This window comes from Schistocerca piceifrons, chromosome 3 (assembly GCF_021461385.2).
Source record: "Schistocerca piceifrons isolate TAMUIC-IGC-003096 chromosome 3, iqSchPice1.1, whole genome shotgun sequence".
Taxonomy (NCBI): domain Eukaryota; kingdom Metazoa; phylum Arthropoda; class Insecta; order Orthoptera; family Acrididae; genus Schistocerca; species Schistocerca piceifrons.
Window position 1 is genome coordinate 521,192,774 of NC_060140.1, and position 16,222 is coordinate 521,208,995.

Below are 16,222 nucleotides of genomic sequence, written 5' to 3' on the forward strand. Positions count from 1 at the left end.
GCCAGTGTAGGAGATCGCTCCCCACACCATGATGCCGGGTGTTGGCCCTGAGTGCCTCGGTCGTATGCAGTCCTGATTGTGGCGCTCACCTGCACGGCGCCAAACACGCATACGACCATCATTGGCACCAAGGCAGAAGCGACTCTCATCGCTGAAGACGACACGTCTCCATTCGTCCCTCCATTCACGCCTGTCGCGACACCACTGGAGGCGGGCTGCACGATGTTGGGGCGTGAGCGGAAGACGGCCTAACGGTGTGCGGGACCGTAGCCCAGCTTCATGGAGACGGTTGCGAATGGTCCTCGCCGATACCCCAGGAGCAACAGTGTCCCTAATTTGCTGGGAAGTGGCGGTGCGGTCCCCTACGGCACTGCGTAGGATCCTACGGTCTTGGCGTGCATCCGTGCGTCGCTGCGGTCCGGTCCCAGGTCGACGGGCACGTGCACCTTCCGCCGACCACTGGCGACAACATCGATGTACTGTGGAGACCTCATGCCCCACGTGTTGAGCAATTCGGCGGTACGTCCACCCGGCCTCCCGCATGCCCACTATACGCCCTCGCTCTAAGTCCGTCAACTGCACATACGGTTCACGTCCGCGCTGTCGCGGCATGCTACCAGTGTTAAAGACTGCGATGGAGCTCCGTATGCCACGGCAAACTGGCTGACACTGACGGCGGCGGTGCACAAATGCTGCGCAGCTAGCGCCATTCGACGGCCAACACCGCGGTTCCTGGTGTGTCCGCTGTGCCGTGCGTGTGATCATTGCTTGTACAGCCCTCTCGCAGTGTCCGGAGCAAGTATGGTGGGTCTGACACACCGGTGTCAATGTGTTCTTTTTTCCATTTCCAGGAGTGTATTTGTGAGAAATTCGAGAATTTTTACATCTCTATTGGAGTTAAAAAACTAATTATACTACTGCGTCCAACTGGTCACCATTGTTTTATCAAATTTGAAATCCCAGTTTCAGGACTGCTGTGAGAATACCTTTTTTTTACAGCTAAAACAACGCACTTTATCATCGTAGTGACAATTCTGCTTAATCGTTGGTTTCAACTAAATTTTCACATTAATTGCGGTCATATTGTTCCACCTTGCAGGAAATTATATCCATGTTGTTAGTGTTATTAACACACTCACAGCCGTGTTAAACTCCGAGTTCTTAACTGGTCATTCATGCAGTACAAAGCGTTAACTGAGGATGGGAGAAACTTCACAACTCGTACATCGCAGGTAGTTACTGGCCAGGCACGCCATTCCTCAGGCGCATCACAGGCTACACGCAAGACAACACATCGGCAAGAGAATCAGGCGCAGATCCAAAAGGGGGTGGAGTAATTATGGCTGTCGAGACACCGCCCCCCCCCCCCAGCTGCACCCCCCAAAATACCACGGCTCTGCCAAGCACGGCTACATTGGTGTCGTGAAAGAGTTGTCTGGAGAGAATAGCGCTCTGTTGTCTTCAGTAATGAGAGTAGGTTCGGTCTGCATGCAAGTGATGGACATACTCGTGTGTCGCATAGACCTGGTAAGCAGACTATCCCATTGTGCATTCGCCCGCGACACGTGGGTCCCATCCCCGGCTTCATTATGAGGGGAGCTACAAGTTACAACTCGAGGTCACACTTGGGTTTTCTGCAGGGTAAATTAACCAGTATCCCCTACATTGCACAGGCTGTTATCACCGTGTTACTGCCGTTCCTTCGACAGGAATGTGATGTGCTTTTTCTACGGCGCAATGCACGTCCATGTATGGCTGCTGCAACGCAACTTTCTCTTCGTGGTGGACAACTGCCTTGCCTAGCAAGGTCACTAGTTTTCTCGCTAGTGAACAGTAGGGGACATGATGATGCGGAAACTCACTCATTCTGCAGGGCCTGCAAGAACCGTTGCCGAAATGCAACAAAAGGCGCAAGATGTTTGGAACAGTCTATCGCATGATTCCATTCGGAACCTTTATGATCGTTTGTATTCGAGAATACACGCCTACGTTGCTGCTGGGGTGTACACTATGCATTGATGCGACTGTTCGGGCACGCTTTACTGTGACATATGTGTTTCATTTCATCTGAATTTGTTGTCATATACTCCGACATTGATGAACTGTCACCACACTTGTCGACAAAATAACTTTGTCCTTGAGGGTGTTGCATCTGTTCTCCGACAGTGTGTATTATATTAGCAAACGGCTGCACCGGTGCGAGGTGTACTACGCAGTGTGCCAGAACCAGTTGCATGTTGCCTAACTGCTGTCACTGGCAAAAAGAATTTTATTTTTAATATTTCGTATATACTCACTGAAAAAAATTGTACACTTGGAAAGATGACGTCGATTTTGATCCGATGATGGTGTATGCCACCTTTGGAATAATACACGGATAATGATTTCAGCATCGTCCGCCAATAGATAGCATTGGATAGCACTGTGGCGTAGCTACCGGAGTGCCGTCTGCGCCTACTCTTCTTAGGAAATGTTCACAGCCAGAAGGCTCAGTGTGGTGCAACCTGTGAAGCAAGCAGACAAACATGCCACGGAGACGCACTCGTCCTTCCTACAGCCAACTCAGCGAGTTTTAAAGAGGTCAAATTCTGGCCTTCCGAGTGCGGGATCCTCCTTTAGGAGAACTGCCACACAAGTTGGACGTGTTACGTCGGTTGTTCAACGATGCAGGTATCACTGGTCACGTGAACACTCTCACATCCGCAGACGATGTTCGGAACGTTCACGCACCGCAGATGGTTGCCTGGTTCCTCAAATTGCAAGGATAGTAGTGGTAGACCGTACAGCTACCACATCGCAGATAAGAGGGCTCGAGATCCAAGACGTGTCAACACGAACTGGTGAGCACCATTACTAACAGTGGCACTACCGGTATGCATACGTCCAGCCCGTCGTCCTCGCGTCACAGCATCGATGTGCAACGGCCGATTGGTGCTATCAGAGGATCGCTTGGAAGATGGAATGGCGCCACGTGGCCTTCAGCGATGAAGAGATTCTGCCAGCACGCAAGTCGTGGTCGTTGCAACGTACGACGTAGACCTGGTGAGCGCTGTTCCGCAGAGTTCATGCGTCAATGACACTCTGGCTCCAACCCAGGCCTTATGGTCCAGGGTGCGATAAGCTACAACTCTCGTTCACCTTTGATGTTTCTCGAAGATACGCCAACCAGCGATCGGTACATGCAGAGTGTGGTTAGGCCCGATCTTTTGCTGTTCTTGCAACAGGAAGGTAATGTTTCAGTAAGATAATGCTCACCCACACACTGCCCGTGAAATTCAACGTGCTCTGCAAGACGGACAGCAACATCCCTGGCCAGCACGATCTGCAAACTTGTCTCCAGTCGAGTATGTGTGTGATTTGATGGGACGAGAAATTCTCCTGCCACTCATCAACCAACAACCCCTACGAAACTACGTGAACAGTTCCAGCAGGCGTGGAATAACAAAAAAAAAATGTTAACATGTGTATGAAATCTTATGGGACTTAACTGCTGAGGTCATCAGTCCCTAAGCTTACACACTACTTAACCTAAATTATCCTAAGGACAAACACACACACCCATGGCCGAGGGAGGACTCGAACCTCCGCCGGGACCAGCCGCACAGTCTATGACTGCAGCGCCTTAGACTGGAATAACATATCCCAGGACAGTATTCGCTGTCTGAACGATCGACGGGATGCCAGAGTCACCACCTTCATTACCGCCTGGAGGCTAGCGTGGGTCGATATCTGGTAACTCAAAAGTGCTTGCGCTATTGATATGAAAATGTAATCATTTCATGTACTCCATATTCACTGTTACAACAATAAGTCTTGATCGAAGTGCAGTATTAGTGTTAGAGACAGTGTATATATAACTTGAGATAATGTAACCCACGGTGCGCAAGTGACCCGTACTATTTTCACGCAGTACTTTAGAACGAGAGCTCTTAGTGACTTCCACGTAGTTCGGGAGATACGGCGTATTACATACGGGAGTTCGACTCTTTTTAAGAATCGGGATCGAGGGGAGGCCTTTGCTGTTTTAATGTAAAGGGAATGGGCGTTTCCATACGGTCACGGGCGAGCACAGGCGTGCAGTGAGCCACCTGCTGCTGGCTGGCCTTGGGCCAGCAGCGTGGGTGGCAGTGGTCAGCGGCGCCGGGCCGCGCCGCGCCGTGACTTCTGACATTCCGGCCATGGCCTAGGAGAACACGCGCCGCTGTACGCCACGTGCGCCCGCAACACATGCTCCACCACGCCCACCTCGACACACCCCCGCGGCGCTCTGTACGTTACGGCTCCTTTGTTCCCCGACTCATCTTGCCACATGCGCAGCCCCGCAACGACGTAACCCTGCGCCCCCAGCAGAATTATCAAAACGCTCTTTGTTATTTAAATAATAGATCTACTAACTGAAACTTAGTAACAGTAAACTGGTTGGAGTGGCAAGTAAATTACATACACAGCACCCCAGCTCTTTGCTTGCTTTGTCGACCGTCGCGTCTCGCTCCTTAGTCAGCAAAAATCAGAGGACCTAGGTCACATTGGTCATTGCACCGACAGTGCACAGTACCATTATGATCCAAAAAGCCGCGCGCGAAAATGCGATTTTCCAGGTGGTCATTTCTTGGATTCTATTGATCATAAAATTATGGGTCAAGTTATTTGGATAGCCCTTCGCGAGCCACCATTTGTATACCTATCGGAATAACGCGTACACAGTATACAGGCTGAGTCGCGTAAGACGTAACACCCCCATTATTCCGGGGGCGATTGCACGTATCGACAAGCGGTGTTCGGCGAATCATAGCCGACTATGGGGCACATACTTTGGTACATGCACAATAATCACAACGTTTATATTGACCGAGATAATGAGGCAAGTACATGTTATTTTAAATAGGACGCTATACTTTTTTTACCGTCGTTCGAACGCTCTGGAAAAGACGCATATAGTGATGTAACGCATGTTGCTATATGTAATTCAAATTTCGCTTAAAAGACGCTAGGAAATTGAAGGTCGAGGCGGTCGGAAGCGGCTGCAGACTGTAAACACGCCTCGCGCGACCCGCGGGCCGAGTTGCCGTGCTCTATGCAGCATGCACGGCCTACGCTACGTAGGTAAATCCTCATCCGCCCTCTTTTAAGCAAAGTTTGAATCACAATATCAACATGCGTTACATCACTATACGCGTCTTTTCCAGAGCATTCGAAAGATGGTGAAAAAAGTATAGCGTCCCATTTAAAAAACATGTACTTGCCTCATCATCTCGGTCAATATAAACGTTGTGATTATTGTGCATGTACCAACGTATGTGCCACATAGTCCGCTATGATTCGCCGGAAACCGCATGCCGATTCGTGCAATCGCTCCCGGAATAAAGTGGGTGTTACGTCTTATGCGACTCGCCCTGTATATCCTACAGCACAGGACCAAATTACGAACATTACACATTTCCTCCAGTCCAGGCAAATTGAGCAAACCCGTTGAGTCTTTTGCACTAGGTGTGGTCTAGTGTGAGCCTTCGGCGGCTTATAAAAGCACTATTTGCTCATTGGCGGTTTCTGAGAAAAACCCCAAAAAATTCATGAATTTTAGGTACGAAAAGGACCAATTGTAGGGAAGGCCACTTACATAATTTTTATTCATGGGAGATCGCCGAAAACTTTATGATATGTTCTTAAGATGATATTCTCGGGTGACTTCGAAACTTTTTTCGGTATTATTGTCCTTCACCGAGACGCAGAGGTTCAAAGTTGCCGTACTTATGAACGTAAAATATGCACTGAGCCTTAAATGTAGTTTTAGCCGACGCAGTGGTCACAAGAGTTCTAGGGCCATCGTAAGGGTTCTGAGGTCACCAGACTATGTTCTCAGTCAGGATTTTTTCACTAATAAAATTTTATGACGCACTGCCTCTGTATAATGGGTACTTCGCGCCTATAAAAATATGCCCAAAGTGGTACTGCAGTGATAAGAAATGGGCTTAAAAGGATATGAACATGCCTGAAAAGAAATTAACATCATTGCCAAAAATTTTTTAAACCTGGAAAGACTGAAAATTCAGTAATTTCTAGTAACATTTTTACTCTTTTAAGATATAAATCATAAGCCAGGCGTTTTCGATGAATTGCGATCGATGAGTAAAGTATCCAGAAAAAATGTAAAGCAAACGATTTTGTGTTAACCTTATACTGTGTGTACTTATTTGCTGTTTATATGCGTCAAAGTATACACACTCACTTCCTGAGACACTACAGAGAGATTTGGAATTCAATCCAGGACACAGGTCCTAAGATTGGAGATCAGGAAATTTACATTATTATTGCAATAAATGAGCAGAATGTATTCTAGATTTATGTCTCATAGGGAAAGTTACACCTACTTTAGTTGATAGGTTTAAAGCTTTATGGATGTGCTATAATCTACAGTACTACACTGGTGAGCCAAAGCATTATGCTCACCTGCTCCACCTTTAGAAATTATAGCAGCTGTTGTGCAGTCCTAAGGCATCGACTACCCACCGACAAGCGCAGCGCCAAGAAACGGCATCAAGAAGGCGCTGACACTCGCGCCACTCGGAGAGCGGGCAGCGCCACACCTCCTGGAAAACAGAAATCAGCACGCCCTGTCAACACTGACTTAACCAGCCGCCCATCACCGGTCGGCCTAATTCGGTCGCAGACATCGGGAGCATCAATACTGACTAATAGGAAGACGTTACTGAGCCTGCGTCCTGCGAGCAGTAATACGGAGTAAAGTACGCTACTGGCCATTAAAATTGCTACACCAAGAAGAAATGCAGATGATAAACGGGTATTCATTGGACAAATATATTATACTATAACTGATATGTGATTACATTTTCACGCAATTTGGGTGTATACGTCCTGAGAAATCAGTACCCAGGACAACCACCTCTGGCCCTAATAACGGCCTTGATACGCCTGGGCATTCAAAAAAAGCTTGGATGGCGTGTACAGGTACAGCTGCCCACGCAGCTTCAACACGATACCACAGTTCATCAAGAGTAGTGACTGGCGTATCGTGACGAGCCAGTAGCTCGGCCACCATTGACCAGACGTTTTCAATTGGTGAGAGATCTGGAGAATGTGCTGGCCAGGGCAGCAGTCCAACATTTCCTGTATCCAGAAGGGTCCGTACAGCACCTGCAACATGCGGTCGTGCATTATCCTGCTGAAATGTAGGGTTTCGCAGGGATCAAATGAAGGATAGAGCCACGGTCGTAACACACCTGAAATGTAACGTCCACTGTTCAAAGTGCCGTCAATGCGAGCAAGAGGTGACCGAGACGTGTAACCAATGGCACCCCATACCATCACGCCGGGTGGTACGCCAGTATGGCGATGACGAATACACGCTTCCAATGTGCGTTCACCGCGATGTCGCCAAACACGGATACGACCATCATGATGCTGTAAACAGAACCTGGATTCATCCGAAAAAATGACGTTTTGCCATTCGTGCACCCATGCTCGTCGTCCAGTATACCATCGCAGGCGCTCCTGTCTGTGATGCAGCGTCAAGGGTAATCGCAGCCATGGTCTCCGAGCTGATAGTCCATGCTGCTGCAAACGTCGTCGAACTGTTCGTGCAGATGGTTGTTGCCTTGCAAACGTCCTCATCTGTGGACTCAGGGATTGAGACGTGGCTGCACGATCCGTTACAGCCATGCGGATAAGACGCCTGTCATCTCAACTGCGAGTGATACGAGGCTGTTGGGATACAACACGGCGTTCCGTATTACCCTCCTGAACCCACCGATTCCATATTCTGCTAACAATCATTGGATCTCGACCAACGCGAGCAGCAATGTCACGATACGATAAACCGCAATCGCGATAGGCTACAATCCGACCTTTATCAAAGTCGGAAACGTGATGGTACGCATTTCTCCTCCTTACACGAGACATCACAACGACGTTTCACCAGTCAACGCCGGTCAACTGCTGCTTGTGTGTGAGAAATCGGTTGGATACTTTCCTCATGTCGGCACGTTGTTGGTGTCGCCACTGGCGCCAACCTTGTGTGAATGATCTGAAAAGATAATCATTTGCATATCACAGCATCTTCTTCCTGCCGGTTAAATTTCGCGTCTGTAGCACGTCAACTGCGTGGTGTAGCAATTTTAATGGCCAGTAGTGTATTTGTATATAGGAGGCTCTGGAAGCATATGAATAAAATTAAACAATGGTTCTCTTCTTATTAAAAACAAAGTTTTCTATTAATTAGAGAGTGTTTTGTACAGATAATTTTGGATTTCTGCCACCGGCCATCGCAACTTCTCTCCTTCCTCGTTTGTGTCAGTGCTGACTCCGACAATAGCCGAGACAGCAGCCATTACGCGAGGCTAGGATTCGACGAGCCATTGGTTGCTTTCCAGAGGTAAGTGGCACCAGATAGCTGGCTACACATTGATCACGACATTCCCGTAAATTACGGGCAGGTGGTTTGTGGGTGCGGAACAGGTGCCCGATAACATCCCAGACGTTTTCCGTAGGGTTCAGATCAGGCAGACTTGGTGGCCAAGATACCAAAATGAGTTCGATAGCACGCTCCTCAAACCACTACAGCACGAATGTCGCCCAGCGCCGTCGGCGAAGACAGCATAGCTCTAGGGACACAATTGCTCCACAGTATCGTAGCCCGCAGATATCATGGTGCTTTCGATCACTACGACAGGCCCAATTGAAGCCCAGGCGAATGTCTCCAGTAGCATATTGTTGCACTTATCGGCTTGGGTCCGTGGTGCAGAACATGATCTGAGTATCTGTTCGCCTGGTTAATGGTGTATCTGAACACGACCTTCAAGAAATGTGATTCATTCGACCAAACGACACGTTTCCATTGACTCACAATACAATCTCGATGACGCCGTGACAACCGCAATCGTAATTGAGCCTCACGTTCAACGATGTGCTCTGAACTGTGTGTCCGGAAACATTTTTGCCTGTACGAGCATTGTACTCTGTCTTGAGATATGCCACAGATAGCCGCCTATCCGGCCTCATAGAGCGGACAAGGCGCCGATGAGATGTTGTCGTCCAACACCTAGTCAGCTGCTCGTGATTTCACAGTCCTGCGACTGCTATTTACACATCATGTGACAATAGCACACGAATAGCTGACCAGCTATGCCGTTTCCCAGACACCAAATTATAACAATTTGCTCTTTGTCGAAGTGTACTTACCATTTGTTACGTGTGCCGTTCATAGAATGATACCACATTCGTCTCTGTTCCACGTTCCTTCGTGCATCACGTTCCCACAACGCCACCAGTGGTCATAATGTTTTGGCCCAGTAGCGTATATCAGTTCCTGTCGTCTGACACAGGAGAGTCCTGTTTGTGATGACACTCTGCAGATTCGATGGGGCGTCGTTAGTTGTATGTTGCTGTGCTGACAGTCGTTGTAAGGCGAAGACATGCTACCGAAACGTACGTGCGCGTGTTGTACAACTATAGCCATTTGTCCCATTATGTATCTGAGAGAATTGGACGTATCTACGTCTAGGTGGACAGCTGCACTACTGTAAATTGTAAAGGATTGTTCAGTGCGGAAACATGTCGTACACGCGTTAGCGATCAGTTTTCGATCAGCGTCCAGAGCAGAGCAGCGCCTGGAGCACCGAAGTCGGCTATTGGGAATCCTTTACTTACAGCGGGACAGTGAACGCGTGTGTCTCTGGCCGGGCTACTACTTACAACTAGATTAGTTACCTCTCACTCCAGCTGACGTTAGTGTATCTCGCACCACTGCTGATTCACTGTCCAGCCTGCTTCTACCACGATATAGATGTGGCCTTCAATTCTAAACTTCCTACTTCTGGCTTTGAGGACTCACATTGTCATCAGCGCGTTTATACATGGTGTTTCCGTAAGAACGCGCTAAAAGTTAACAAAACATAGAAGATGCTCCACTGAACAGTTTGAGGCAGAGAACCTGGGGTCGGAGAAGCCAGCTTAAGGAGATAATAAGATTAAAATCACATTAGTGCGTACTTTTTTATTTAAGTTAGTTAACTGCAAATACCATCATTGACACAATGAATGTGCCATTTTCATTCTATCTTACAAAATGTGCTGACACTGACGGCCATCGACCTCAGTGGAAGCATGACATCGGCCAACAAAATTCTGACGCACCCTGACAAATATCCCTGGTGTGTTTCGAATCACATCACAGGCAGTTAAAGTTCTGGCAGATAATTCCATCTCCGTATCCATGGGTCTCGGACACAAGTGACTCTAGGTATCCCCATAGGAAATAATCAAGGGGGTTCACGTCAGGTGACCTCGCAGGCCATGGAATAGGACCTTCCCTTCCAATCGAGCCACAAGGAAATGCTGTACCGGTACTGCTCCATCGTATTGTACTGTACGTCTCTGAATATTCCTCAGAAAGAATGGATCTGCCTTTGATTCATAGCACTTTCTGTCATGGGACAATATAAATACGATACAACAGAGTCACTTTATGGACAAGTAAATAAAACCTGCATCGTGATTTCCTGGTAATCATGCTCGTTCTCCTTGTTTCCTTGCAGTTTATGTAAACTTGTAAGCATGTCAGTTGTAAATAAGGTGGAAAACAGTAATGCTAGACAAAGCGGTAGACAAGTTTACTTCCATATATTCATAAGCTGGCTTCTCCGACTCCAGGTTCCTTACCTCAAATTGTTCAGTGGAGCAATCTGTATGTCCTGTTAAATTTTTGCACGCTCTTACGGAAACACCCTGCATATCGTTATATAGGATGGTCCAATGTTCGTGACCGGGCCAAATATCTCACGAAATAAGCGTCAAACGAAAAAACTACAAAGAACGAAACTTGTCTAGCTTGAAGGGGGAAACCAGATGGCGCTATGGTTGGCCCGCTAGATGGCGCTGCCATAGGTTAAACGGGTATCAACTGCGTTTTTCTAAAATAGGAACCCCCATTTTTATTACATATTCGTGTAGTACGTAAAGAAATATGAATGTTTCAGTAGGAACAATTTTTTCGCTTTGTGATAGATGGCGCTGTAATAGTCACAAACATATGGCTCACAATTTTAGGCGAACAGTTGGTAACAGGTAGGTTTTTTAAATTGAAATTCAAAACGTAGGTACGTTTGAACATTTTATTTCGGTTGTTCCAATGTGATACATGTACCTTTGTGAACTTATCATTTCTGAGAACGCATACTGTTTCAGCTTGATTACCTGTAAATACCACATTAATGCAATAAATGCTCAAAATGATGTCCGTCAACCTCAATGCGTTTGGCAATACGTGTAACGACATTCCTCTCAACAGCGAGAAGTTCGCCTTCCGTAATGTTCACACATGCATTGACAATGCGTTGACGCATGTTGTCAGGCGTTGTCGATGGATCACGATAACAAATATACTTCAACTTTCCCCACAGAAAGACATCCGGGGACGTCAGATCCGGTGAACGTGCGGGCCGTGGTATGGTGCTTCGACGACCAATCCACCTGTCATGAAATATGCTATTCAATACCGCTTCAACCGCACGCGAGCTATGTGCCGAACATCCATCATGTTGGAAGTATATCGCCAATCTGTCATGCAGTGAAACATCTTGTAGTAACATCGTTAGGACATTACGTAGGAAATCAGCATACATTGCACCATTTAGATTGCCATCGATAAAATGGGGGCCAATTATCCTTCCTCCCATGATACCGCACCATACATTAACCCGCCAAGGTCGCTGATGTTCCACTTGTTGCAGCCATCATGGATTTTCCGGTGCCCAATAGTGCATATTATGCCGATTTACGTTACGGCTGTTGGTGAAAGACGCTTCGTCGCTAAATAGAACGCGTGCAAAAAATGTAACATCGTCCCGTAATTTCTCTTGTGCCCAGTAGCAGAACTGTACATGACGTTCAAAGTCGTCGTTATGCAATTCCTAGTGCATAGAAATATGGTACGGGTGCATTCGATGTTGTAGTAGTATTCTCAACACCGACGTTTTTGAGATTCCCGAGTCTCGCGCAATTTGTCTGCTACTGATGTGCGGATTAGCCGCGACAGCAGCTAAAACACCTACTTGGGCATCATCATTTGTTGCAGGTCGTGGTTGACGTTCCACATGTGGCTGAACACTTCCTGTTTACTTAAGTAACGTAACTATCCGTCGAACGGTCCGGACACTTGGATGATGTCAAAATGGTTCAAATGGCTCTGAGCACTATGGGACTCAACTGCTGAAGTCATTAGTCCCCTAGAACTTAGAACTAGTTAAACCTAACTAACCTAAGGACATCACAAACAACCACGCCCGAGGCAGGATTCGAACCTGCGACCGTAGCGGTCTTGCGGTTCCAGACTGCAGCGCCTTTAACCGCACGGCCACTTCGGCCGGCTTGGATGATGTCGTCCAGTATACCGAGCAGCATACATAGCACACGACCGTTGGGCGCTTTGATCACAATAGCCATATACCAACACTATATCGACCTTTTCCGCAATTGATAAACGGTCCATTTTAACACGGGTAATGTATCACGAAGCAAATACCGTCCGCACTGGCGGAGTGTTACGTGATACCACGTACTTATACGTTTGTGACTATTACAGCGCTATCTATCACAAAGCGAAAAAAGTGGTCCTGCTAAAACATTCGTACTACACGAATGTATAATAAAAAATGGGGGTTCCTATCTAAAAAAAAAACGCAGTTGATACCCGTTTGACCTATGGCAGCGCCATCTAGCGGGCCAACCATAGCGCCATTTGGTTACCCCCTTCAAGCTAGGCGAGTTTCGTTCTTTGTAGTTTTTTCGTTTGATGCTTATTTCGTGAGATCTTTGGCCCGGTCACTATCAATGGACCACCCTGTATAAGGCACAATTATTCAGGATATTTGCATTACACATCAATCGTATGGTCTGTAGCAAATCATCAAATCACAACTAGACGCACATTCTGATTACTTACTTACAATGCAACAGACACTATTCATGCAATTTAACAGTTATTTTGCCTTCGTTACTTTCACTAAACAGGTGATGTCATACCCGAATTTTAGTAGAGATAAAAGTTCTCAGTGCTCGGTTTTCTTATTCTGGATCTTTACTTTCCTTTACTTCCATTCTTGACATGCAAATAAAACAGTAACAGACATCTATTCTCTTCAAATTCTGAACAGTTTAACACACCATAAGTTTTCTCTGTATTCTCAATTGCCAAGAAAATGTTTTCCATTTTTTTCAATTCCTCAGCCCATAGCTGCACGCAAAGTAGAAAGTGCTTCTCGAGCACCTCAGTCTAAATGTCAAACTGACAAAACGATAGTCTTCCCGATTGCATATTCGCTTTCTCTCTCTACGAAGTTGCGAGAATGAGTGTTTTGTGGACGTCCTCTGGTGGACATGTCACCTGTTTCACACGCACTGACCCAGCGATGTGGAGCGGTGGTAAGACGCTGAAGTCGCACTCGGGAGGACACCACTTCAGATCCCCTCAAACCCCTTCCGCCCATCCAGATTTACTTCTTCCGTGATTTCCGTAAATCGCTTAAGAGGAATGGCAAGAGAGTTCATTTGAAACGGGGCCGGCTGATTTCCTAATCTAGCTCGTGCTCCGGCTCTAGTGACCTCGTGGTCGACGGGACGTTAAACCACAAGGAAGTAAGCTTCATAAGTCCACTCCGGAGTGCAGCTTTCTCTTATGTTTCAGCAGAAACCACTTTGACGAATTTGTTATGCTTTACTTTCTTTTTTCTTGCAGCAGGGAAAAAGTAATGATACAAGAAAAAAATGGTTCAAATGGCTCTGAGCACTATGGGACTTGACATCTGAGGTCATCAGTCCCCTAGAACTTAGAACTACTTAAACGTAACTAACCTAAGGACATCACACACAGTCTGGAACCGCGCGACCGCTATGGTCGCAGGTTCGAATCCTGTCTCGGGCATGGATGTGTGTGATGTCCTTACGTTAGTTAGGTTTAAGTAGTTCTAAATTCTAGGGGACTGATGACCTCAGAAGTTAAGTCCCATAGTGCTTAGAGCCACATCACACACATCCATGCCCGAGGCAGGATTCGAACCTGCGACCGTAGCGGTCGTGCCGTTCCAGACTGAAGCGCCTAGAACCGATCGGCCACACAGGCCGGCCCAGAAAATGTTGGAATTATATGCAAACTGAAGGTGGAGAGGGGAAGAAACGAAAGGAAAGGGAAGGGATCACTGCTGTCAGCTGCATTGGGACATTAATCGGAATCGCCGGCGACGAGTGAAAATGTGTACCGCACCAGTGCGGTACACATTTTCACTCATCGCCGCCGATTCTGCGTAATGTAAAAAACTGGAAATTTGTGGTAAACCAAACTGCTGAGGGCATCGGTCCCTAGGCTTACACAATAATTAATCTAGCTTAAACTAACTTACGCTAAGGACAATACACTCACCCATGCCCGAGGGAGGACTCGAACCTCCGGCGGGGGCAACCGCGCGAACCGTGGCAAGGCTCCATCGGGCCGCGCGGCTACCCCGGGTGGCTCTGCTTAATGTCCCAGTGCAGCTGTCAACAGTGATCCCTTCCCTTTCCTTTCCTTTCTTCCCCTCTGCACCTACAGTTTACATATGATATATAACAGCTGCAGATTCTCCGCGGTGTCTGTTTTTTCGGTCACGTCCCAAAGGACAGATACCATACATTCATATGAAATCCTGGAAGTCGCGATTTAGATGCACCATTCTGTTGCTGCCACAAGTCTGTGCGCACACATCACAATCGTGTTCTGTTACAGTACTCCGCTCAGCTTTTCATTTATTCAGAGGAAGCCTGGTCTACACTGCCAGAACGCGCACCATTACGCATCAGAAAAGCCCCACCAGTATTTTACAGAGGCGTTGCGTGAGCTCGAGATTGGTGTGACGGAGCACCAACACGCATCGCTTTGACAACCCTGTCAGCATTGCGTGAGGTGTATGGTGAGGAGAGGACGATCAAAGGACAATCAATAGAGGCAGTGCAATCTCCTGAACACTTCGATCTCCTCGATCTCTCTCTCTTTCATTTAGCCTATGGGGGAAACTAAACTGTCAGATGGTCGCAAATAATCCTTATACAGTGGATGAGCTGCAGCAGAATATTGAAAACGCTATTGTTGTTATCCCTCAGGCAAAGCTGATACGCGTGCCTCACAGTTTGATAATTCGAGCACAGCGCACTCTGAAGTCAACAGTGGTCATTTTCAGCCTCTTCTTTCGTGCTCGTTAACAAGGCCCAGTCCCGCGTCAGTCTCATCGTAAACATTTTCCGGAACAGTTTTATTTGGCCCATGTTGCATACAGCTAATATCAAATAAGCCAGGGCGGGAATGATGACTGCAAATAATATCGCCTCTTACTGATATGTTCAAATGGTTCAAATGGCTCTGAGCACTATGGGGCTTAACATCTGAGGTCATCAGTCCCCTAGAACTTAGAACTACTTAAACCTAACTAACCTAAAGACATCACACACATCCATGCCCGAGGCAGGATTCCAACCTGCGACCGTAGCGGTCGCGCGGTTCCAGACTGAAGCGCCTAGAACCGCTCGGCCACAGCGGCCGGCTGCTGATATGTACCTCAGGACTTAATCACAATGGCTAGCTAAGCAAACGAAGAAATGCATGTAGCAGTAATCCGTTGAATTACAGCTCCATATCAGTAACGTCGATTTGCAGTAGGATTTTTGAACTTGTACTGTGTTCGACCATTATTAATTACCTCGAAGAAAATGACCTATTGATACATAGTCAACAGTGATTCAGAAAATATCGTTCTTTTGAAACACAATGAGTTTTTTATTCACACGACATAATGAGTGCTATCGATAGCTGACGTCAAACTGATTTCATATTTCTGTACTTCCAAACGGCTTTCGACATCGTTCCTCACAAGCGGCTGCTAATGAAATTGCGTGCCTATGGAGTATCGTATCTCTTATGCGACTAGTTTCATTTCCTGTCAGAAAGCTCACAGTTCATAGTAACCGACGGAAAGTCGTCGAGTAAAACAGAAGTAATATCCGGCGTTCTACAAGGTGGTGTTGTAGATCCGCTGTTGTTCCTTGTCTATATAAACGATTTAGGAGACAAACTGAGCAGCCTTCTGTGGTTGCCTGCCGATGATGCTCACATTTGCCGTCTTGTTAAGTCATCACATGATCAAAACTAATTGCAAAATGATTTAGCCAAGATAACTGTATAGTA

At 47.0% G+C, this 16,222-nt stretch overlaps 1 protein-coding gene across 1 annotated transcript in view; it reads left to right on the forward strand.

Annotated features, from left to right (window-relative positions):
- The window catches only part of LOC124789608 (low-density lipoprotein receptor-related protein 4), a 618,985-nt gene that overhangs the window by 138,328 nt on the left and 464,435 nt on the right, over positions 1 to 16,222 (forward strand). The gene's annotated exons all lie outside the window — the stretch shown is intronic.